Raw genomic sequence first — 23,829 nt, 5'->3', positions numbered from 1 at the left:
TAGAGGTTCATGGTTAGGATTGAGGCTATCCTTCAGCCAGTCTTTATTTTCTCTAGATACTGGTTCAAAATATGAGTATTGACTAAATCATCACTAACAGAATCCTTTCTTTTTTACTTATATGTCAAAAAAGGCCAAGCTTGATATGGACAACATTTATAGGCAAAGGGTTGATTTTTCCAAATATTTACCTTTATTTTTTGACTTCCTGAAACACTACCAAATCCCAAAATTAATATGCAAATTTTGACTTTTAAATTTCATTATTGAAAACTTTTGTTAATGTAAATATAGCAGAAATTCTTACTTTCCAACTCTTCTCAGAACTAGTTACACTGGTGAAAATTATTAAGTGAAACAGGCTTAGGCACAAATTAAGTTTGCAACAAATATTTACTGCATTCTACATGGTCAAATATTGGCAAATGCAGAAAGAGGGTTTAATCAGTACAATCCACATACAAAAGTAACCAACATAATAGGGTATCTAGCTGAGAATTTAGAAAATCATTGACAATGAAATCCTGCAACTTCTATTGTGGTGAGTCTATTAATTTTATTCCACTAAAAAATGATCATTACAAATGTGAAGGATGCAAAAGAGGTATAAAATAGATACGCACAAGGAAACAAGATATACATGAAAGATAAAACAATATAAGACATTTTCTAAAATAAAATTCTTTGATTTTCAGCTTCATGCCAGTTCTGTGGGCCTAATCAGTAGAAAAACTGATGTTTTATTTGTTTATTTTTACTTTAACCAGCCATTGTTAACTAATACATGCCTGAGCAATACTCATCTGAAGCAAATCTTCTGAGTGAAGACACAGAATGTGAACAGGCTAAGAAAGTGTGATGAGTAACTATTGTAATCAGCAGACATCTTTTTTCATGACTTCCGCTTCTGGCGGAATTTCTAGTCCTCATGGAACTCTTGAGTTTCTGTTATTTCTGGATAATGGTAACCAGATCTATAAAGATATTATGGGTGAGTAGACAAAGCTATTTAGATAGTAGAAAGTAGGGTAGAGTCGAAGAAGGCAATGGCAACCCACTCCAGTACTCTTGCCTGGAAAATCCCATGGACGGAGGAGCCTGGCAGGCTGCAGTTCATGGGGTCACAAAGAGTCGGGCAGGACTGAGCAACTTCACTTTCACTTTTCATGTTCATGCATTGGAGAAGGAAATGGCAACCCACTCCAGTATTCTTGCCTGGAGAATCCCAGGGGCTCCTCTGTCCCTGGGATTCTCCAGGCAAGAATACTGGAGTGGGCTGCTGTCTATGGGGTCGCACAAGAGTTAGACACGACTGAAGTGACTTAGCAGCACCAGCAGGGTAGAGTAGAAAGCGGGAGAGGATAGAAAAGTCTTTTTTTCCCCACAGGAGGGTAAGGAAACATCATGTAGGTTTGATCCCTCATGGGGAAGATCCCCTGGAGTAAGAAATGGAAACCCACTCCATTATTTTTGCCTGAGAAATCCCATGGACCGAGGAGCTGGTGGGCTACAGTCCAGGGGGTTACAAAGAGTCAGACATGACTGAGCATGCATGCACACCTGCAGAAGGAAACATCAAGAGAGTAGCAAGATGCTAGTGAGCAACAGAGGAAAGTAAGGTAAGTCTGGATAAAATGCTGTTATCATGAATGGCCTGGTAGGCAATGGGGAGAAAATAAAGACCTGAATGTTGGTTGGTGTGAGATGATAAGAACAGATTTTAATAAGATCACTCTGGAAAAAGTATAGAGGTGTTTGTGTGTCAGTCTGACATTTCAAATCAACTGATGTATGTATAACTTAAGTGAAGTTGTTTAATCCACATTTATGACAAAGACCAAAATAGGTATTTTTAAAGTTGTTTTGATATGAGAGTGAAGTGGAATATGGATCCCATTATCTCAACTCCTGTCACTGATAAACTCAGCTGCTGAGAGGCCTCATTAGGGGCTTATGGAAAAGAACAGGCGAAGAAGCAATTATGTCATGAGGACATTTTGACTATAAATGCTGAAGATTTGTGAGGAATATCTGAGAGTTGGGTTTGGGAAAAGCTACCTTTTGCTGATCTACCTCTCAGAGGATCTTGGGACATAAGCTCTTGCCCTAGTAAAGGGGCTCCTCTGTCTGGAGTGAGGTCACAAACAGTGCATCAGCCACAAATGAGATCATCTTGCTGGTCAACACGACACTTTATTCCCTAGTAACATGCTCTAGCAGCAAGGAACTTTTATTTTGGTGCTGGCAGCTGGACATCAGCTCTTGGTTGGCAAAGCTCTGTCTCTGGAGAAGCAACCTTATAAAAAAGGTACACTTTAATGGAATTTGGACCTTATTCTGTCATCTTCCCTTGCCTGGAACAATAGTGCAATTAATCTATCATATTTTGGAGTATGTTACTTCTTTCAGTTCAGTTCAGTCGCTCAGTCGTGTCTGACTCTTTGAGACCCCAATGAATTGCAGCACGCCAGGCCTCCCTGTCCATCACAAACTGACTTATTAAAGAAATAAAAAAAAGAGTTGAACATGACTTAGTGAATGAATAACAAAGAGATACTACTCTATATGTTATTGGCTTATGAAATTCCCACAGTGAATCTGTATTAAGTAAACTACTGTCAAAGACAACTTAAGTGTCCAAGCATAATCTGCGGTACCCCCAAAATAAAACAGCAGAATATATGAAAGCAGGAACACAGGAAGAGAAGAGGTCAGTTCAGAAGCTACAGTCACTGTGTTGGCACAAGGTAATATTAGCCCAGCTGAGTATGGTGGCAAAGATCACATGACAGGTGTTCTGAAATTGCAAGAGTCTAGACTTAGTCATAAACTGTATACGCATGCAGAGAATAAAGAAGCAAAGATGCATGAGAGTTTTCCTATCAGGGTGACCAGGAAAATGAGGATGTGGTTGATAGGGACTGATGAAAATGGAACTACTTCTGGAAGAAACTGCATTTGAGATGCCTGCTGCTGCTGCTAAGTCACTTCAGTTGTGTCCGACTCTGTGCGACCCCATAGACGGTAGCCCTAGAACTTCTAAATTAAACTGGACTTAGATATCTGGGAATAAATTTTAGTAATTTGGGAGGCATCTCCACATAGGAAATAAATGAGTACCTAAATCTAGGATGGTTTTATTCATGGGACAAGAGAAAGAAGCTGTAAGAGAACTGAGGGAAAGAGGTCTCCTTAGCATTACAATCCCATGGACAGAGGAACTTGATGTACTACAGTCCATGGGGTCGCAAAAGAGTCATATACAACTCAGCAACTGAACAACAAAAAACTAAAACAAGCATTACTTTGCACCAAAAAACATTTAGGTATAGTTCTGGCTTAAATGATGCTTCCAATTTATTAATCCAGTCATTATTGGCATTTTACAGAAACCATTAAATTTCAATCATGGGAGACTACACACACATGTATATACACACATAGGCCCATACACGCAAGCACACGCACACAGAATGCTTTTTAAGCTGGTGAGACTGCTGTATTATTCAAGGTGTGGTAACTGTGTGGTGTACAATGGCCTACAACGAAATGTGCTAAGGAAGGTCTGAAGAGAATGTGGAGCAGATAGCTGGTGACCTCGTGCACATTCTCCTGAAAGTCAATTTCATTTTATTACAGTGGAAATAAGCTGCTGTGAAAAGAACATCAAAGTTTACATGACTGATTATTTCCTCAATTTTGCTCTCTCAAGTAAAATGTGGTGTGGGAGAGTGGTGTGGGAGAAAACAAACACAAATACCATGTTCGTTGCCCTTCTACCCTCTTTCCATCCTCATACTGAAAATTCAGGAAGACACTTATGGTCAAAAGAGTCAAACTCAAGATTTCATCCAAAGGAACTTTTCTGGGAAAAGTTAGAAAAAAAAAAAAACTATGAATACAAACTCATATAGGGATATATGCACATTTGAAACATGGAGAAATCGAAAAGGAAAATGATTTAAAATGGTGAGGCAATATTTAGAATTTATAGAATCAGGAACCACAAAAGAACTTATCTTAAAATAAAGTTTGTTCTGTTAAAAACGGATATGTTAATTATATATGCATTCATTTTTTTTAATTTATAGTCATAGAATAATTTCATTAATAATTTCATTTATCAAGGTTCCTTTTTAGCCTGGGCAGCAAAGAATTCAATACTAAATTTCTTGCTAAATCACAGCCATTATTGGTCTATGTTTCTGAATACTTCTTTTCTCATTTTGTATATTTTCTTCTTTAACTGTCTTTTGGTCTATGGTTTAGGTAATAATCTAACTTAAGTCTTTTGGAAAAGCAATTGGGGCAAGAATAACAAATAAACAAGAAATGAAAAACAAGTAGATTTATACATATCTTCCCAGGTAATTCTGCTTCTCAAATCATGTATATATGTATGATTTTATTCTATCTTTGTGAAAACAATATACCTGATTATACCACTCTATTCTGTCTGATGTGTGGTATGTAGCAATCTTTTCAATCTTTTCACATGCAAAGAAAGACATGCAAATATGTCACTTCTTTTAATGAAGACAAATGTTGCTTGCATAGATCATTTATATCACAGCACACCCAGGGTTTATCTAGCATTTTACGTACTAATGCTTATTGTAGCTTAAGTAAATTAACACAGTTGTCTCTAAAGTTACCATTCTATCATTACAATGATGAAATGAATGCAAAGCAATTCTATAGTGCAATAATCAGTTTTCTCTAATTTTTACTTAGTACATTGGTAATATGTTGTGTTTTTTTTTTTTCTAAGTAAGATACAGTGATTACTGAGTGTTAAGTGTGTGATTGCCTATTTCCTACATTTGCAGAGAACAAATGGAGTACTTAAACTCTCATGCTCCAGTGACTCTTGATTTCAGAACAAAATTAAGGATAACTATAAATGTATGTCAGTGTCTTGGCCTTCAATATCAAAGCTCACGCATATACTGGCATCTGCTAATTTAGTCTCATAAAGTTAATTTACCCTCATTTCCTGTCAACTTTTTCTTCCAGGTATGAGTAACTGTATCACCAAAGGAGATCATAATCAATGGCAAGGAATTGAAAATTGCTAAAGAATTACAACTCCAACTGAACTTGAAACTCTGAATAAGAAAAATGAAATACATACTATTCAAGAGTGAAAAATGTATGTAGATGCTTTGTTTTAAAACTCATAAAGCTACATGTGTGCCAAATTATTTAGTGAAAGCAGTAACAAAGAGAAAGCAATTGAATAATATGGAAACACTTAAAAAAAAAAAAAAAAAAACAGAAGAAGCAAGTCAGTTCTAGATAGTGCAAATAATCTTGACCAAAGTTAAACAAAGCCATGCCATTAACTGAACTACCTACTCTGTAATGCTAAGTTAATTAAAAGGAAAAATGATATTCCTTCCCTCCCTCAAACTACACTGGTATTCTGTACCTTTATTGTGAGAAGTTGCAACCAATGTTTACATGTTATCTTAAACACTATAAATTATAATATCTGTAAAACAAGGTAAATACTATATATTAATCTCCTTATCAAATAGTCATCTCTTGGGGACCAAAATAGATTTGATTGACTTCATGTTACCCACCACACTTAGCACAGTTTCAATAGTTCTCATGTATAAATGCTCAGAAAATACTTTCTGAATTTACCAATAAACATATGTTAAAACAGCATTTAACTATATTAAATTATATTTAACATAACTATATTTAAATAAGTATATTAATGAATAAATGCATATGGATCATGTGACTTATGGATATATTTCCTTAGACAAATCAGCAAAAAGAAACAGTATTCTAGAAAAGGAATATCCTTTGCACACTAAAGTTATCAGTAGGCAATGGGGAAATGAACGTAAAAAAAATGATACAAATGGAGAAGAACAGAAGTAAAATATAAAGCAAAAAGAACTGGTGTCTCTAGCATCCAATCACATGAAAGAAGATATCTTAACTTTTCCTGCTCCTAGTCACTTAGGTAACTGAAAATTCTAGTGGGAGGAGGGATTTAAAAGAATAAGAGAGGGAAAACAGAGATTGTGTAGATCATGTAAATAAAGAAATATCATGTAAATAGAGGAAGAGAAAACGAAGTGAAAACAGCTGAGGGATAGAATATAAAGAGGTAAAGCATATGTGATAAAAATGCAACAATGATCACATATTTCAAATTGTATTGGGTTACTTATACAAATTTTAACTTATAAAAATTTACACATATGTATGTACATAAACCTATTATCTAACTGCATTTTCCATGAATGAAAAAATATGAAATAAATGAAACCAAAGTGTCTCAACCTTATCTGACCCAGCTTGGTGAAAATACTGTCATTCTTTTCTTTTTAAAAAAATACATTTGACATTCACTGATACATGTTTAGAAATGTTCACTGCAGGCACATACAGAAAATGTCTCCATAATCAGAATCATATTTTCAACAATATTCGTTTTCATACTAACAAGTAGAAAAAAAGGGATTATGAATATAATACAAGTATGGCTGCCCTGGTCTGAAAATAACAAAGAAATGTGACTATGAAAGTCTCCTTGATCCATTATTCATCATTTCTTACATCAAACAGCAATAATATAAAAATGCTTCAACTTTCTAAAATTTAATATAGAGCAAGTATGTGACAAGTGATTTCAGAGAGTACTCCAAACTCCTAAAGAATATTCAACTTCATAGGATACTGTTGTTCTCAAGTTTATTAAAAAGTTAAAGCCATTCATAAACTGAAAGGTATAGCATAAAAACAAATACTAACCAAACTAATTAATACCAAATAGAGAGATATGTGTGATCTATCCAACCATATGATCCAACGGTACTTTCCTGACAGTAACCAAGTGATTTACTCGTGCTAACTGCTTCAAACATCATATTATATACACCAGACATGTATGGTTTCATCTTAGCTACAGACTTAACAGTCAGGAGCTCTTGACTCAGCCTTGAACACCAGTGAGCAGGCACTGGCTTTAGGAATCCCAAGACCCTGTAGCCAAAAACCTGGGAGCTGGTTCCATCCATCAGTGGGCTAGCATTAGCCCCAGGACCATCCTCATTGACTGGTGGAGAGGTACCATCCCCAGGACCACCGGGGCATTTATTTTTCCACCAATGGACCAACACAAGCTCTGGGAAACCAGGGCCCTGTAGCCAGAGATGCCAGGACACAGCTATACCCACTAGTGGGCTAGCACTAGACCCAGGATCCAACCTTGCCCACCAGCTGGGAGTCACAAGCCCCAGTATATCCTGGGACTCAACACCATTCATTAGTAGACAGACACCAGCCTCAGGGCCACCACAGCCCCACAGCTGGTTGTGGCAGGACCTACCCCACCCATTATCATGTAGACACCAGCCCCAAGACCCTTGGGACTGGCCCCACCCCCAAGTAGGCCAACATCAGCTCCAATATACCTTGGACCCCTCAGTCAGCTACTTTAGGATACAGCCAAACTAACCAGCCTACCAACACTGGTTTTAGGTCACCCTAGACCTTGTAGCCCAGAGAAGGCAATGGCACCCCACTCCAGTACTGTTGCCTGGAAAATCCCATGGATGGAGGAGCCTGGTAGGCTGCAGTCCATGGGGTCGCTAAGAGTCGGACACAACTGAGCAACTTCACTTCCACTTTCCACTTTCATGCATTGGAGAAGGAAATGGCAACCCACTCCAGTGTTCTTGCTTGGAGAATCCCATGGACGGAGAAGCCTGGTGGGCTGCCATCTGTGGGGTCGCACAGAGTTGGACACAACTGAAGCGACATAGCAGCAGCAGCAGCAGCAGCACACCTTGTAGCCAGCCAAGTCAGAAACCAGTCTCAGCCATCAGAGCCCGGCACTAGACATGAGATCTTCTGAAGATCTGAAGCCAGCTGCTTTATGACACAGCTTCACCTACCAATGACAAGCAGTCTCTACACAAAGCAGGACCTGGCAAACAACTGGTGTGTGCATGTGTGTGTGTGTGTGTGTGTGTGTGTGTATACTAGTTACTCAGTCATGTCCAACTCTTTGTGACCCCATGGACTGTAGTCCACCAGGCTCCTCTGTCCATAGAATTCTCCAGAAAATAACACTAGAGGGGGTAGCCATTCCCTTCTCCAGGGGAGCTTCCCAATGTAGGGACTGAACCTAGGTTTCATGTATTCTAGGTGGATTCTTTACTCTCTGAACCACCAGGGAAGCCCAGGACTAAGGGCCAAGCATGCCTAAAAAATCACCATAGTAGTCACCAACTAAAACAGAAGGACCTACACATCCCACACCTAGGGCATCACTAGAACATATAGTTCCTGTGACCAGAAGGGAATGCACTGCTGGGATGCATAGGAATTCTCCTAAAGAGACTGCTCCTCCAAGGTTAGGAAATGCAACCAACATACCATATACATAGAAACAAAAGCAGCAAATTGGGCAAATGAGGTGACAAGGAATACGGTCAAAATGAAGGAACAAAATAAAATCCCACAGTAAAAAATAATTAGAGTTATGTAATCTGCCCAATAAAGAGTTCAAGGTAATAATTTTAAATGTTAGAAGAACTCCAGAGAAAAATTGGATAGAGTGAGAAGTGAAAAGTTTATAATAAAAAGAGTTGGAATAAAAAGAAGAACTAGAGCCAATGAATACAATAACTGAAACTTAAAAAACACTAGAAGGGATAAACAGCAGATTAAATGACACAGAGGAATATATCAGAGAGCCAGAGGACAGAGTACTGGAAATCACTGAAACTGAACATAAAATAGAATAAAAAAATAAAAAGAAATGAGGATACTTTAGCTATCTCAAGGACAACATCAAAAGTACTTACATTCACCTCATAGGGATCCCAGAAAGAGAAGAGAGAATAAGGGACAGAGAACATATTTGAAGACATAATAACTGAAAACTTCTCTAACCTAGGAAAGGAAACAGATTCAGGTCCAGGAAGCCAGAGAGTCCCCAAAAGGGTCAACCCAAAAAGGACCACACTAAGACACACTATAATTTAAACAGCAAAAATGAAAGATGGCCAGAGAAAATTAAAAGCAACATGGGAAAATCAACAAGTTATGTACACAGGAACTCCCATAAGGCTCGCAGGAGACTTTTAAGGAGAAACATTACAGGCTGAAAAAACAAAAACAAAGCCCTACAACCAAGAATACACTATATGACAAGGATTACACTCAAATTTGATGGTGAGACTAAAATTTTTATAGAGAAGCAAAAGTTAAGAGTTCAGCTTCACATACCAGCTTTACAACAAAGATTAAAAGGACTCCTCTAAGAGGAAAAGAAAAGACCACAATCACAAACACAAAAACTGCAAGAAGATAAAATCTCATTGGTAAAGGCAAACAGTAAAGGTAGCAACTCAACTATGTATTAAGATAGTAGGTTTAGCTTTAGAAAACTATAAGGTTATAAGATGGAAGCATTAAAATCATCTATGTCTAAAATTAGTTATGGAATATAGGAAATAATGAGACATAAAATATGATGTGAAAATGAGTAAACCTATGGAGTGAAGTAAAAAATGAAAGCTTGTAAAAATGAACTTGAACTTAAAAGATCAGCAACTCTAAAAATCACATTTATGTATATACAGAGACTGCTATATATAAACTTCATGGTAACAACAAAAATCTAGATGCACACCAAAAAAAAAAAAAAAAATAATCCAACAATGCTAAAGATAATCATCAAATCAGAAAGGAAGAAGGCAAAAGAAGAAGAAAGAAAACAACTATAAAAACTAACTCAAAACACAAACAATGAATAAAATGGCAAGAAATATGTACTTATCAATAATCATTTTGAAAATAAATGGACTAAATGCTCCAATTAAAAGACACAGAATGTCTGAATGGCTACAAAAAAATAATAATAAGACCCATACTCATAAGACCCATAATCCTGCCTACAATGGATTCACTTCAGATCTAAAGACATAAATACTGAAAATGAGGGAATGTAAAAAGGTGTTCCATGAAAATGGAAAAGGAAAAGAAAGTCAGAGTAGCAATATTTATATCAGATACAATAGACTTTAAAACAAAGATTGGTATAAGAGACAAAGACAGAATTTATCTAATGATCAAGGGATCAATCCAAGAAGAAACATCAATTGTAAATATAATGTACCAATACAGGAGTAGCTAAATATAAAAAGTAAATACGAAAAGGCATTATGAAAGAAATTGACAACAACTCAATAATGTGGGGGAGTTTAACACCACTTTTACATCAATGGAAAAATCATCCAGAAAGAGTATCAGGAGGGAAACATTGACCTTGAAAGATATATTAGACTGTTTTCTTAGTCACTCAGTCATTTCCAACTCTTTGTGACCCTATGAACTATAGCCCACCAGGCTCCTCTGTCCATGGGATTCTCCAGGCAAGAATACTGGAGTAGGTTGCCATTTCCTTCTCCAGTATTAGAGTAGGTGGATTAATAAATTTACATAGAACATTTCATCCTAAAGCAGGGAAGAATACACTTCAATTACACGTGGAATGTTCTCCAAAAGGGATCATGAATGAAATGAAAGTGCCCAGTCATGTCCAACTCTTAGCGACCCCATGGACTGCAGCCCACCAGGCTCCTCTGTCCATGGGGTTTTCAAAGCAAAAGGGTACTGGAGTGGGGTGCCATTGCCTTCTCCACAAAAGGGATCATATGCTAGGCCATAACACAAGTTTCAGTAAATTTACAAAAACTAAAATCATATCAAGCATCTTTTCTGAACACAACACTGCGAGACTGAAAATCAACTATTAATATAACGAAAAAAAAAAAACTTCAGAAAACACATACATCCAGAGGCTAAACAATATGCTAGTAATAACCAATGGATCACTAAAAACATTTTTATGCTACTAATAACCAATGGATAACTAAAAACATTTTTAAATACCTGGAGACAAATAAATATGAAAACACAATAACTTAAATCTACAGGACACCACAAAAGCAGTTCTAAGTCAGAAGTTTATAGCAATACAAACCTACCTTAAAAAATAAGGAAAAGTTCGAATATATAATCAATCTTACATGAAAAGGAACTAGAAAAAGAGCAAATAATATCCAGTGTTAGTAGAAGGAAAAAAATCATAAAGATCAGAGGAGAAATAAATGAAACAAAGACTAAAATATAGTTTAAATGATCAGTGAAATTAATACCAGGTTACTTGAAAATATAAACAAAATTAATTAACCTTTAGCTAGATTCATCAAGGAAAGTGGAGGGCCTACATCAATAAAATCAGAAAAGAAAAAGGAACAATTACAACTGACACTATATAAATACAAAGAATCATGAGTTTATTATGAACAATTATGTCAATAAAATGGACAACCTAGAAGAAATGGACAAACTTCTAGAACTGTACAATCTCCCAAGATTGAACCTGGAAGAAATAGAAAATATGAACACATCAATTACTGGTAATGAAATTAAATCATTAATTTAAAACTTCCAATAAACAATAGTCAGGACCAGGTGGCTTCACAGGTGAATTCTACCAAATATTTAAGAATAGAGTTAACATCTACTTTCTCAATTGCAAAAAACTGTAGAGGAAGGAATGCTTTCAAACTCATTCTACAAGGCCAGGATCACCCTGATATCAAAACTAGACAAAGATATCATAAAAAAGAGAAAACTACAGGTCAATATCACTGATGAAGATAGATGAAAATATCTTCAACAAAATCTTAAGAAACAGATTTCAACATCACATTACAAGGATCATACACCATGATCAAAGTGGAATTTCTTCCAGGGATGCAAGGATAATACAATATCAGCAATCAATCAGTGTGACAAGCCACATTAACAAACTGAAGAATGAAAACCATATGATCATCTCAATAGATGCAGAAAAAAATTTAGAGAAAATTTAACATATACTTTTGATAAAACTGTGAGCAAAGTGGGTACAGAGCAACCACACCTCACCATAATGAAGTCCATATATGGTAAGTCCACAGGTAGCATCATACTCTAGGATGTCTGGGTCTAGGTGAGTGATCACTCACCTAGAGTCAGACATCCTGGAATGTGAAGTCAAGTGGGCCTTAGAAAACATCACTACGAACAAAGCTAGTGGAGGTGATGGAATTCCAGTTGAGCTATTTCATATCCTGAAAGAGGATGCTGTGAAAGTGCTGCACTCAATATGCCAGAAAATCTGGAAAACTCAGCAGTGGCCACAGGACTGGAAAAGGTCAGGATTCATTCCAATCCCAAAGAAAGGTAATTCCAAAGAATATTCAAGCTACCACACAATTGGACTCATCTTGGGACGGGGGAGCCTGGTGGGCTGCTGCTTATGGGGTCGCACAGAGTCGGACATGACTGAAGCGACTTAGCAGCAGCAGCAGCAGCAGCAGCAGCAGCACAGGCTAGTAAAGTAATGCTCAAAATTCTCCAAACCAGACTTCAATAATACATGAACCATGAACTTACAGATGTTCAAGCTGGTTTTAGAAAAGGCAGAGGAACCGGAGATCAAATTGCCAACATCCATTGGATCATCAAAAAAGCAAGAGAGTTCCAAAAAAATATCTACGTCTACTTTATTGACTATGCCAAAGCCTTTGACTGTGTCGATGACAACAAACTGTGGAAAATTCTGAAAGAGAAGAGAATACCAGACCACTTGACCTGCCTCGTGAGAAACCTATATGCAGGTCAGGAAGCAACAGTTAGAACTGGACATGGAACAACAGACTGGTTCCAAATAGGAAAAGGAGTACGTCAAGGCTGTATATTGTCACCCTGCTTATTTAACTTATATGCAGAGTACATCATGAGAAACGCTGGGCTGGAGGAAGCACAAGCTGGAATCAAGATTGCCAGGAGAAATATCAATCACCTCAGATATGCAGATGACACCACCCTTCTGGAAAAAAGTGAAGATGAACTAAAGAGGCTCTTGATGAAAGTGAAAGAGGAGAGTGAAAATGTTGGCTTACAGGTCAACATTCAGAAAACTAAGATCATGGCTTCCGGTCCCATCACTTCATAGCAAATAGATGGGGAAACAGTGGAAACAGTAACAGACTTAATTTTGGGGGGCTCCAAAATCACTTCAGATGGTGACTGCAGCCAAGAAATTAAAAGACGCTTACTCCTTGAAAGGAAAGTTATGACCAAGCTAGACAGCATATTAAAAAGTAGAGACATTACTTTGTCAACAAAGGTCCGTCTAGTCAAGGCTATGGTTTTTCCAGTAGTCATGTATGGATGTGAGAGTTAGACTACAAAGAAATCTGAGTGCCGAAGAATTGATGCTTTTGAACTGTGGTGTTGGACAAGACTCTTGAGAGTCCCTTGGACTGCAAGGAGATCCAACCAGTCCATCCTACAGGAGATCAATCCTGAGTGTTCATTGGAAGGACTGATATTGAAGCTGAAACTCCAATACTTTGGCCACCTGATGCGAATAACTAACTCATTTGAAATGACTCTGATGCTGGGAGGGATTGGGGGCAGGAGGAGAAGGGGACGACGGAGTATGAGATGGTTGGCTGGCATCACCAACTCAATGAACATGGGTTTGAGTAAACTCCTGGAGTTGGTGATGGACAGGGGGGTCTGTTGTGCTGCAGTCCATGGGACCACAAAGAGTCAGAAAGGACTGAGCGACTGAACTGAACATCATGCTGCTGCTGCTGCTGCTGCTGCTGCGTCACTTCAGTTGTGTCCGACTCTATGCGACCCCATAGACGGCAGCCCACCAGGCTTCCCCATCCCTGGGATTCTCCAGGCAAGAACACTGGAGTGGGTTGCCATTTCCTTCTCCAATGCATGAAAGTGAAAAGTGAAAGTGAAGTTGCTCAGTCGTGTCCGACTCTTAGCGACCCCATGGACTGCAGCCTACCAGGGTCCTCCGTCCATGGTATTTTCCAGGCAAGAGTACTGGAGTGGGGTGCCATTGCCTTCAGTAAAAAACTGAAAGCATCTCCTCTAAGATCAGGACAAGACAAGAATTCCCAATCTTGCCACTGTTATTCAACATAATATACTTGAAGTCCTAGTCACAACAATTAGACAAGAAAAAGAAATAAAAGGAATCTAAATTGTAAAAGAATAAGTAATAATGTTACTATCTGCAAATGGCATAATACTAACAAATAGAAAATCCTGAAGACACCATTAGAAACAACTGGATCTCATCAATGAAGTCTATGGATGCAAAATTAATAAACAAAATCTATGACATTTATATGTATTATTAAGGAACTATCAGAAAGAGAGATTATGAAAATGGCCTCATTTATCACCACATTCCTAGGCAGATGTTCCTACATTTCAAAGTATACATAGGTATACATTCCTATACTCCTAGATATACATACAATAAATACATTCATAGGTAGTTAATAAAATATTAAATTCCTAGGCATTTAATATTTCATAAATTCATAGGTATTTAATATTCAATATGTCAATATTGTGATATTTTATTAAAATTATTTAAATATTCAATTTTATTTGTTTTATTAAATATTAAATATCTAGGAATAAAAATAACTAACTAAGCAGGTAAATGATCTGTACTTAAAAATCTATAGGACACTGATGAATGAAACTGATGACACAAACAGATGGAGAAATATAATATGCTTACTGATTAGAAGAATTAGCATTGTTAAAATGACCATACTCTCCAAAGCAATCTACAGAGTCAATTCCATCTTTAAGAAATACCAATGCTATCTTTTGAAGGACTAAAACAAACAATTTTAAAATGTGTATGGAGACACAAGACCCAAATAGCCAAAACAAACTTGAAAAAGAATAAAGTTGGAGATATTATGCTCCCTTATTTAAAATTAGACTGCAAAGCTATCAAAATAGTATGATACTGGCACAAAATAAACATACAGATCAATGGAATAGAATAGAGACTTCAAATGATCTCATACTTATATGTGCAATTAATCTATGACAAAGGAAGCAAGAATATATAATGGCAAAAAGGTAACCTTTATAATACATGGTGTTGAAAATTGGGCAGTAGAGTTAAAAGAATTAAACCAGAACACTTTCTTATACCATGGACAAAAATAAACTCAAAATTAAAGGCTTAAATGTAAAACCTGAAATCACAAGTCTTCAAAAAGAAAATATAGACACTTTATTCCTTAACATCAGTATTTCCAATATTTTTTTGGATATGCCTTCTTAGGCAAGGGAAACAAAAATGAAAAGAAAATAACAGAACTAACATCAAATCTAAAAGATGTTAAAATCAATATATACAAAGAATTCATAAAACTTAATATCAAAAACAACATCAACAACAGTCCAGTAAAATATGGACAGAGACCCAAGCAGACATTTTTCAAGTAAAGACAGGCATGGCCAAAGGTATATGAAAAGACGCTCAGCATCACTGATGAGGGAAGTGCAAATCAAAGAGGTATCATCTCACACCTCAAAGATTGACTATTATCAAAAAGAAAATAAATAAGAACAATTAGTGAGGATGTGGAGGAAGGGTTTCCTTTTGTTGTTGGGAATGTAAATTGTACAACTACTATGGAAAACCGTATGAAGATTCCTCTAAGAAATAAATACAACTACCGTTCAATCCAGCAATTGTACTCCTGAATATTTATCTGAAGAAAACATTAATCATTAAATAGAAAAGACACATGGACTTCTATGTTCACCACTATATATATATATATATATATATATACACACACACACACACACATATATTATCATATATTCTTTATGCATTTATCTATTCATGGCTACTTAGATTGCTTCTGTATCTTAATTATTGTACGCATATACATACACACACCGGCATGGTATTCAGCCATAGAAAGAATAAAATCGTATCGTTTACAACAACATGAACGGACTTAGAAGGTATTATGCTAAGTGAAATAGTCAGAAAAAGAGTAATATGGCATGATTTCATCTATATGTGGAATCTGGAAAACAAAACAAAGGAACAAACGAAGTACCTTAACAAAATTTAACAAAGAGTACTAGAAACAGAGAGCAAACAGGTGGTTGCCAGATGAGAAGTGACTGGAGAAAGAAGAAACAGGTGAGGGAGATTAAGAGATGCAAAACCCCAACTGCTACATAAGTGGATCACAGTTATGAAACGTTCAGTGTGGAGAACATAGTCAAGAAGTACACAATATCATTATATGTTGACAGTAACTAGAATTTTCATGGTGATAATTTTTAAATGTACAGAAATACTGAAACACTATGTTGTATAACAGGGATTTACATAGTGTTGTAGGTCAAACATACTTCAAAACCAAACAAAAAATATATATAAAAAAAGAAATCAGAATTCTGGTTACCAGAGTTGGGTTTTGGGTTGAAGGGGAATTGGACGAAAATCATAAAAAGGTACAAATTCTCAGTTATAAATACTGAAGATGTAATCCACAAGATGATAAAATAATTAATACTGTTGCATGTTACATATGAAAATTCAAAGAGCAAAGCTTGAGTTCTCATGACAAGAAACTATTTTTTTCTATTTTTATATTTTGTATTTATAAGATGATGGATGTTAACTAAACCTTTTATGATAATAGTTTCATGATGTATATAATTCAAATCATTATGCTGTACATCTCATACAGTGCTGCATGCAAATTACATCTCAATAAAAGTGGAAGAAAAAGAATAAAAAAAGAGACAAGTTCTTCTTGAATATATACCATGCAAAGACCATGTAGTATTTGTTTGATGTCATATCAAAAAAAGATACTGTGATCACCATATAAATATTTCCCACTCCTTACCTTCTGGGTTCATGATAAGACACCACCTTCTGACTTTCCTTAGGGTGGAAGGAATCTCTTGAACCATGAGAAGTGTTGTTTAATTGTTGATGCTAGGCCCTCCACATCTCTAGTTTCCTTCTGGCACCACGAACAGCAACACTGCATATGGGGCCAGTTGAGTAACTGCATGGAGTAGGGGCCTCCAGGTGAGCCACAGTGAGCATGGATACAAACAAGGAGTGAACTTTTGTTGTTTCAGACTCTATTGTTTCGAGGATGCCTATTATGAAAAATACTCTATCTGGACCAATACATAGATCTTCTATATTTGGTAAAAATTCACACTCAATTTCAGGTGACTTAAACAAGTATTTTTCTCTTTAAGATGCCTCCCCAGGATTATATGTTCATAAAATAGCCCATATTTTAAGGCAGATAAGGTCACACTTATTTTCCTAACTTGTCAGAAATCACTTCATTATCATTATAATAATGCAAATACTTTACTAATGTACATGCCATAACAATCATTATAAATTATTTTATTTATCCAGATGTCTATATGTACAGAGGAAAATGCAAGGAAACATAACTTCTTATTCTAACCAAATATGGATTATCTAGTCTGTGAAGAGAGACTAAGGCAAAAATAAGGTTTCCCAGTTTACTGAAATATTAACCTTCATTACCACTTCTATTTTGATTTAGTTCCACAAATTTTAAAACTTTCATTGTATTGGAGAATAGCATAGCAGTTTGAAATATTCCTTGTGCATTCTAAAATGCATAACTGTAGATCACTATGATAATAGATGGCAGAGTACAAACAACAAATAGATAAATGATAGATATGTAAATAAATAAAATATATTCAATAATTATTTATTGAGCACTAATTATATGCAGTGCACAAAGATGCTAGGAACAAAATGTGATATCCTGGGAATGTAACAGTTATTCTTTGAAAGGATAAATAAAATTGACAAACCATTAGCCAGACTCATCAAGAAACAAAGGAGAAAAATCAAATCAATAAAATTAGAAATGAAAATGGAGAGATCACAATAGACAATACAGAAATACAAAGGATCATAAGGGACTACTATCAGCAATTATATGCCAATAAAATGGACAACATGGAAGAAATTGACTGAACTGAATGACGTGGATGAGACTGGAGCCTATTATACAGATTGAAGTTAGCCAGAAAGCAAAACACTGATACAGTATCAGTTCAGTTCAGTTCAGTCACTTAGTCGTGTCCGACTCTTTGCAACCCCATGGACTGCAGCATGCCAGGCCTTCCTGTCCATCACCATCTCCTGGAGTTCACTCAAACTCACGTCCATCAAGTCAGTGATGCCATCCAGCCATCTCATCCTCTGTCGTCCCCTTCTCTTCCTGCCCCCAATCCCTCCCAGCATCAGACACTTTTCCAATGAGTCAACTCTTCACATGAGGTGGCCAAAGTACTGGAGTTTCAGCTTTAGCATCATTCCTTCCAAAGAACATCCAAGGCTGATCTCCTTTAGAATGGACTGGTTGGATCTCCTTGCAGTCCAAGGGACTCTCAAGAGTCTTCTCCAATACAGTATATTAATGCATATATATGGAATTTAGAAAGATGGTAATGATAACCCTGTATACGAGACAGCAAAAAAACACAGATGTATAGAACACTCTTTTGGACTCTGTGGGAGAGGGAGAGGGTGGGATGATTTGGGAGAATGGCATTGAAACATGTATAATATCATACATGAAACGAATCACCAGTCCAGGTTCGATGCAGGATACAGGATGCTTGGGGCTGGTGCACTGGGATGACCCAGAGGGATGGTATGGGGAGGGAGGTTCAGGATGGGGAACACGTGTACACCCGTTGCGGATTCATGTTGATGTATGGCAAAACCAATGCAATACTGTAAAGTAATTAGCCTCCAATTAAAATAAATAAATTTATATTTAAAAAAAAAGAGAGACTGAAAGCACATGACAGCTAATAGTAACAGAGTGTTTTATGGAAATTAAATAACAATACTGGTATTTTCTAGATTATATGAAATCTTAATGATATTTTTCAACTTTTTAGAGTTTGTGGTTTATATGATTTCATTTTATTTCCAAAATATTTAGTCATGCTTTTACTTTGAAAATAATAAATAAATAAAATGCATAACTGTAGATCACTATGATAATAGATGGCATAGTACAAAGAACAAATAGATAAATGATAGATATGTAAATAAATTAATATATAAAATATATTCAATAATTATTTATTGAGCACTAATTATGTGCAGTACACAAAGATGCTGGGAACAAAATGTGATATCCTGGGAATATAACAGTTAAATGTAAACTTTGGCTTTTCACATCTAATGGATATAAACATATAGATGGCAATATCCAAAACCAAAAAATTCAATTTAGAAAAAAATGAGATGATTATTTAGTCAACCAGCAGAGCAGGTAATCATCATAGATTATTATAAATAAGCTTTCGATCTGTGTTAAGCTTAAGAAAGTTAATATTTAGCTAAAATACCAGGCATAGTATACATCCTTGTAGCAAAACTTTGAGCTAATACAAAACAGAGCCACTAATGACAATGATATGAAACAGGACATATAACACATTTATGCTCAAAATGAACAGCTGACTTAGACTGTGAACCTGAGCTTTACCTGCTTGAAAAGGCTGAGACTATATTTCCCATTAAGTTGCATTTCTTAAAATTTTAATTTTAGGAAGCTTGATGATTACAATTACGTTTAAGTTTATGACACCTTCCAGATGCATATCCGATTCCTACCCCATCCTCTTTTTTTTTTTTCCTTTAAACTATTTAGATAAAAAGTCAACATCTTAAAACTCAGGGTTGGTATAAATACAAACCAAGCAAACTCCCTTACAAACATCTTATTAGGCCAGAAATACATCTTTACTACAAATCAAGCCAAATAAACCACTTTCAGTCTGCACAGAAATTCTTCTTGATTCAATACAACTTCTGTTATTGACAAGAGACACACTTGGGGCCTGGGGCAGGCTGCCCCAAAATGTACCTCAATGGCATATTGATTATTTTGAGTTAAAAGGGCCAATGAAAGAGGGACAATCTGACCCTCCTTTCTGTCTCCTTGAAAGCAGGAAATAAATCTCTTTGAAAGGTACACTCCCTGCATTTGGAAACAGAAGGACACCCCTATCACCAGAAACAGGGAATCTGAGTCTAGAATCCCGTATACACAAACCATGTTATGTCTTTATTATCCAAGTCAAGAGTCTATTTAGATTCTTCACGAATTAAGTGGCTGAATCCTAAGTTTCTTTGTCCTGCTAATCCTTTATCCTGCCTTTGTCCTATCAATTTTTTATAAAAAGTATAAAAGGTGCCTGCTTCAACCACTTCTTAGATCTCATTTCTATGAGACCTCCATGCTTATGAACTAAAAGTTTTCATGTTAAATGTATTGTGTGTCAATTTTATTATTGGTTCAAATCACAACAACTCAAGAGAGGTTGAGGGGAAACTTCCCCCTCCCTAATATACACACACATACAGACAGAGACACACACACACACACACACACTCATGCACACAATTACAAAACACAGAAGTGCTCCTTTGTTGATATAGAAATTAAAGAAATAACATGGTGCTCCACAGAGATACAGGTCTGTCTAGGGTGCTTTATTAGACAATATTTTAAGGAGAAAGGGGCAGCAAGAAATAACTTCTATAAATTTTGTAAACTGTGCAGAGAAAATAAAAAAAAAAAACTAATATCAAATTGTTCATTACATACTAATTATAATTGTTCATTACATACATACATACACTACATACTAATGAACAATTTAATGTTGTTCAAAGAAGGCTGCCACCTTCTTTGGGTCCACCTCGAAAAAGAATAAAGGAAGTAGGCAGTCTTTATCCCATTTAGACTAGGAGATTATGGTCTTAGGCAGCATTGAAGCAGGAAGGTCATCTCAAGGTGAGCACTTAAAATTCTTTCAAGTATAAGAAAGCTTCTTTGTGTGTATGTATAAGTGGGCCTGCATACACAGTTTGGACTGGGACGCCTTAAACCACGAAGCTAGAAAAAAAGATTCAATTGCAGTACTTTGAAGACTATGCATATTTGTAATTTCATTCACTTAAGACTTTGTCTCCTGTGTTTTCCAGAGCATAATGACCTCTTTTTCTTCTCCACTTAGATAGATTTCTCACATATAGTTTGTAGCTAGAGATCCCAATAAGAAAACCAAAGGAATGCTCTGAGTGACTGCTAAGGTATATAACACAATCTGCTGCTGCTGCTAAGTCACTTCAGTCGTGTCTGACTCTGGGCGACCCCATAGACGGCAGCCCACCAGGCTCCCCTGTCCCTGGGATTCTCCAGGCAAGAACACGGGAGTGGGTTGCCATTTCCTTCTCCAATGCATGAAAGTGAAAAGTGAAAGTGAAGTCGCTCAGTCGTGTCCGACCCTCAGCGACCCCATGGTCTGCAGCCTTCCAGGCTCCTCTGTCCATGGGATTCTCCAGGCAAGAGTACTAGAGTGGGGTGCCACTGTGGTTGTCTAAAGAGAAGATTCCATGAATTTTCACTCTTCCTTTATCAAACTGTCTTCCCTCCCTGCTCTTGGCTGACCAAACATTTTCAGTCAGTAGGTTACTTTTCCTCTGTCATTGATGAGCTAAATTCTTACAGCATAACATAAATGATTTCTTTTTTTTAAAAATAATGTAGGTGGATTTGAGCCCAATAGATTATCTTTAAGTGGGTGAGCATAATAATAGCATCAACAGAGTAATTTACATATTCTATGTCCATGTTACTCAAGCCACATTCAATGAAAGTAGTTTTGTCCTACAAGAGGTTAATTACGATTTCTAGGATAAAGCACTTTGGATCAGATACATTTAGATTATTTTACTAATATAGTATTATACAGTTATCTTTATTGAAGGATTCAGATCCTCAAATGTGCTGATGTACATTTTAAATCTCCAGTGTTTAGAGAGTATAAAGACAGCTTTAATCAGAAAGTTTATTGGGTGCCCCATATATAGGTCCCACTCCAGTACTCTTGCCTGGAAAATCCCAGGGACAGAGGAGCCTAGTAGGAGGTCGTCTATGGGGTCGCACAGAGTCGGACATGACTGAAGTGACTTAGCAGCAGCAGCAGCACATGATAGGTGTAATATGCTGGGCTCTTCTATGCTGTGTTTCCTCCAATATTAAATTCATTCATTTCTCGTGAAAATCTGAAGTTACTTATTGTTTTAAAATGCTTGCTACATAGTCACTATTAAAGAAATAGGATGCATATAATTTTGCTATTTGCCTGACTTACTGATCTTGGACTCAAGGGACGATCCAAACCTTAGTAATCTTCATGCAGTAAGTCTAGGTAAACAAGATACTCAGCACTGAGAAGCACATAGTAAATCACATTTCAGGAGTTCACAAGGAAAAGCTAAAAGGGGATTTCTAAGGACAAGCATTTCAACAAATGTTTTCCCCCATAATCTTCATGCAATATAAATCATTATGTTGCTGCAAATGATAAAAACTGGGAGCAAATCATTAAATATCACAATAAGAGAACATGACTTTCTCTTTCTAATGTATGCAATTATTCAGAATGTATTTTATAGGGTTACATTGGTTATATCTATACTTCAGATCTTACTGTACAACTTGGTAACATAAGTATCATACAATCTATAATATTCCATCTAGATTTGTTTTTGCTATTCAAAAGATCATAGTACTAGACATATGTTCTGAATTAAGAGCAGATATAATTTTTAGTTTTTCCTTGAATTTTAATGTGGATTTTTTTTCTTAATTTCATGGAATATCTATTGTTATGTTGAGGGATACAAATGTCTCATGAAATGTAGTTTGGGAGGTTTTATTCTGAGTTATCCTCTAGCTAAACAATTATTAATAGGCAGAATTTCTTTGATGACTTTAGCAGCTAATTATGAGAAGCTCCAAAATGTACTAACACTGATCTTATCTGTTTATCTAGTAATTTCATCCCTGGATGTATGGCATAAGGCAGCAGGAAGACAGGGCTAATGCAAAACATACTGTTATCTCCATTTCTTCTGCCTTCTCTCATAACCACATGAAATCAATGTTTTTTCCTTCAAGACCTCAAAGATGGTCATCATGTTGACCTCAGGCAAGCTGGGTCTTTGGAAAAGCATATAGGTAAGTGATTTAGCTAGATAGGAATAGAAATGTATTCTAGTTTGCTATTGCTTGAAATTTGATTGATCAACAAATATAATAATTCAATAGTATCAGAGGGCAGAAAAAATTATTCAGTTAAACATGCTAAGAACATATATCTACTCTCAAATAGTTTCAGTCCGGTAAGAGTAGACAAGGTCAGAAGCAAGTCTTACAAGAATGAAGTGAAATAGAGAACTAAGTCATACTTAGTATTGATAGTTGGCAAAAGAAAACATAAACAGGACAGGTATAATTACTTTCACAAAGTAAGACCATAAGAACATGTAAATTTTTGATAACCAAATAAAATAACAGAGTGAATAAATTTTCTTTGTAAAGATCCGCTCAAATAAAAGCAAATGCTTTGGACAAAACATGATTTCTTAAAAATTTACAATAGTACATAGACATATGATAGCCACTGCCTTTGAATTGTAGTTTTAAATGTTACATCAGTTTCACAGTTTCAATTTATTCTGAAAGAGAAAAAAAAATAGAAGTCACAATTTATTCTACTCTCACTTTCCAAGAGAAAGCTGACTTTCCTGTTCAATAGCTTGGCTGCTGCTGCTAAGTCACTTTAGTCATATCCGACTCTGTGTGACCCCATAGACGGCAGCCCACCAGGCTCCCCCATCCCTGGGATTCTGCAAGCAAGAACACTGGAGTGGGTTGCCATTTCCTTCTCCAATGCATGAAAGTGAAAAGTGAAAGTGAAGTCGCTCAGTCGTGTCCGACTCCTAGTGACCTCAGAGACTGCAGCCTACCAGGCTCCTCCATCCAT

At 36.3% G+C, this 23,829-nt stretch overlaps 1 protein-coding gene and 1 long non-coding RNA gene across 11 annotated transcripts in view; one reads left to right on the top strand and one right to left on the bottom strand.

Annotated features, from left to right (window-relative positions):
• LINGO2 (leucine rich repeat and Ig domain containing 2) overlaps nt 1-23,829 on the bottom strand; it is a 1,453,939-nt gene that overhangs the window by 1,093,876 nt on the left and 336,234 nt on the right. The gene's annotated exons all lie outside the window — the stretch shown is intronic.
• On the top strand, nt 1,215-23,015 carry LOC132345924 (uncharacterized). The gene is made up of 3 exons (XR_009495515.1): nt 1,215-2,308; nt 5,017-5,152; nt 22,837-23,015. It is a non-coding gene; the product is annotated as an uncharacterized lncRNA (long non-coding RNA).

The sequence above is a fragment of the Bos taurus genome, chromosome 8 (genome assembly GCF_002263795.3).
Source record: "Bos taurus isolate L1 Dominette 01449 registration number 42190680 breed Hereford chromosome 8, ARS-UCD2.0, whole genome shotgun sequence".
NCBI lineage: Eukaryota > Metazoa > Chordata > Mammalia > Artiodactyla > Bovidae > Bos > Bos taurus.
The sequence above is the reverse complement of the archived record's forward strand: the minus strand, read 5'-3'. Positions and strand labels throughout refer to the sequence as shown.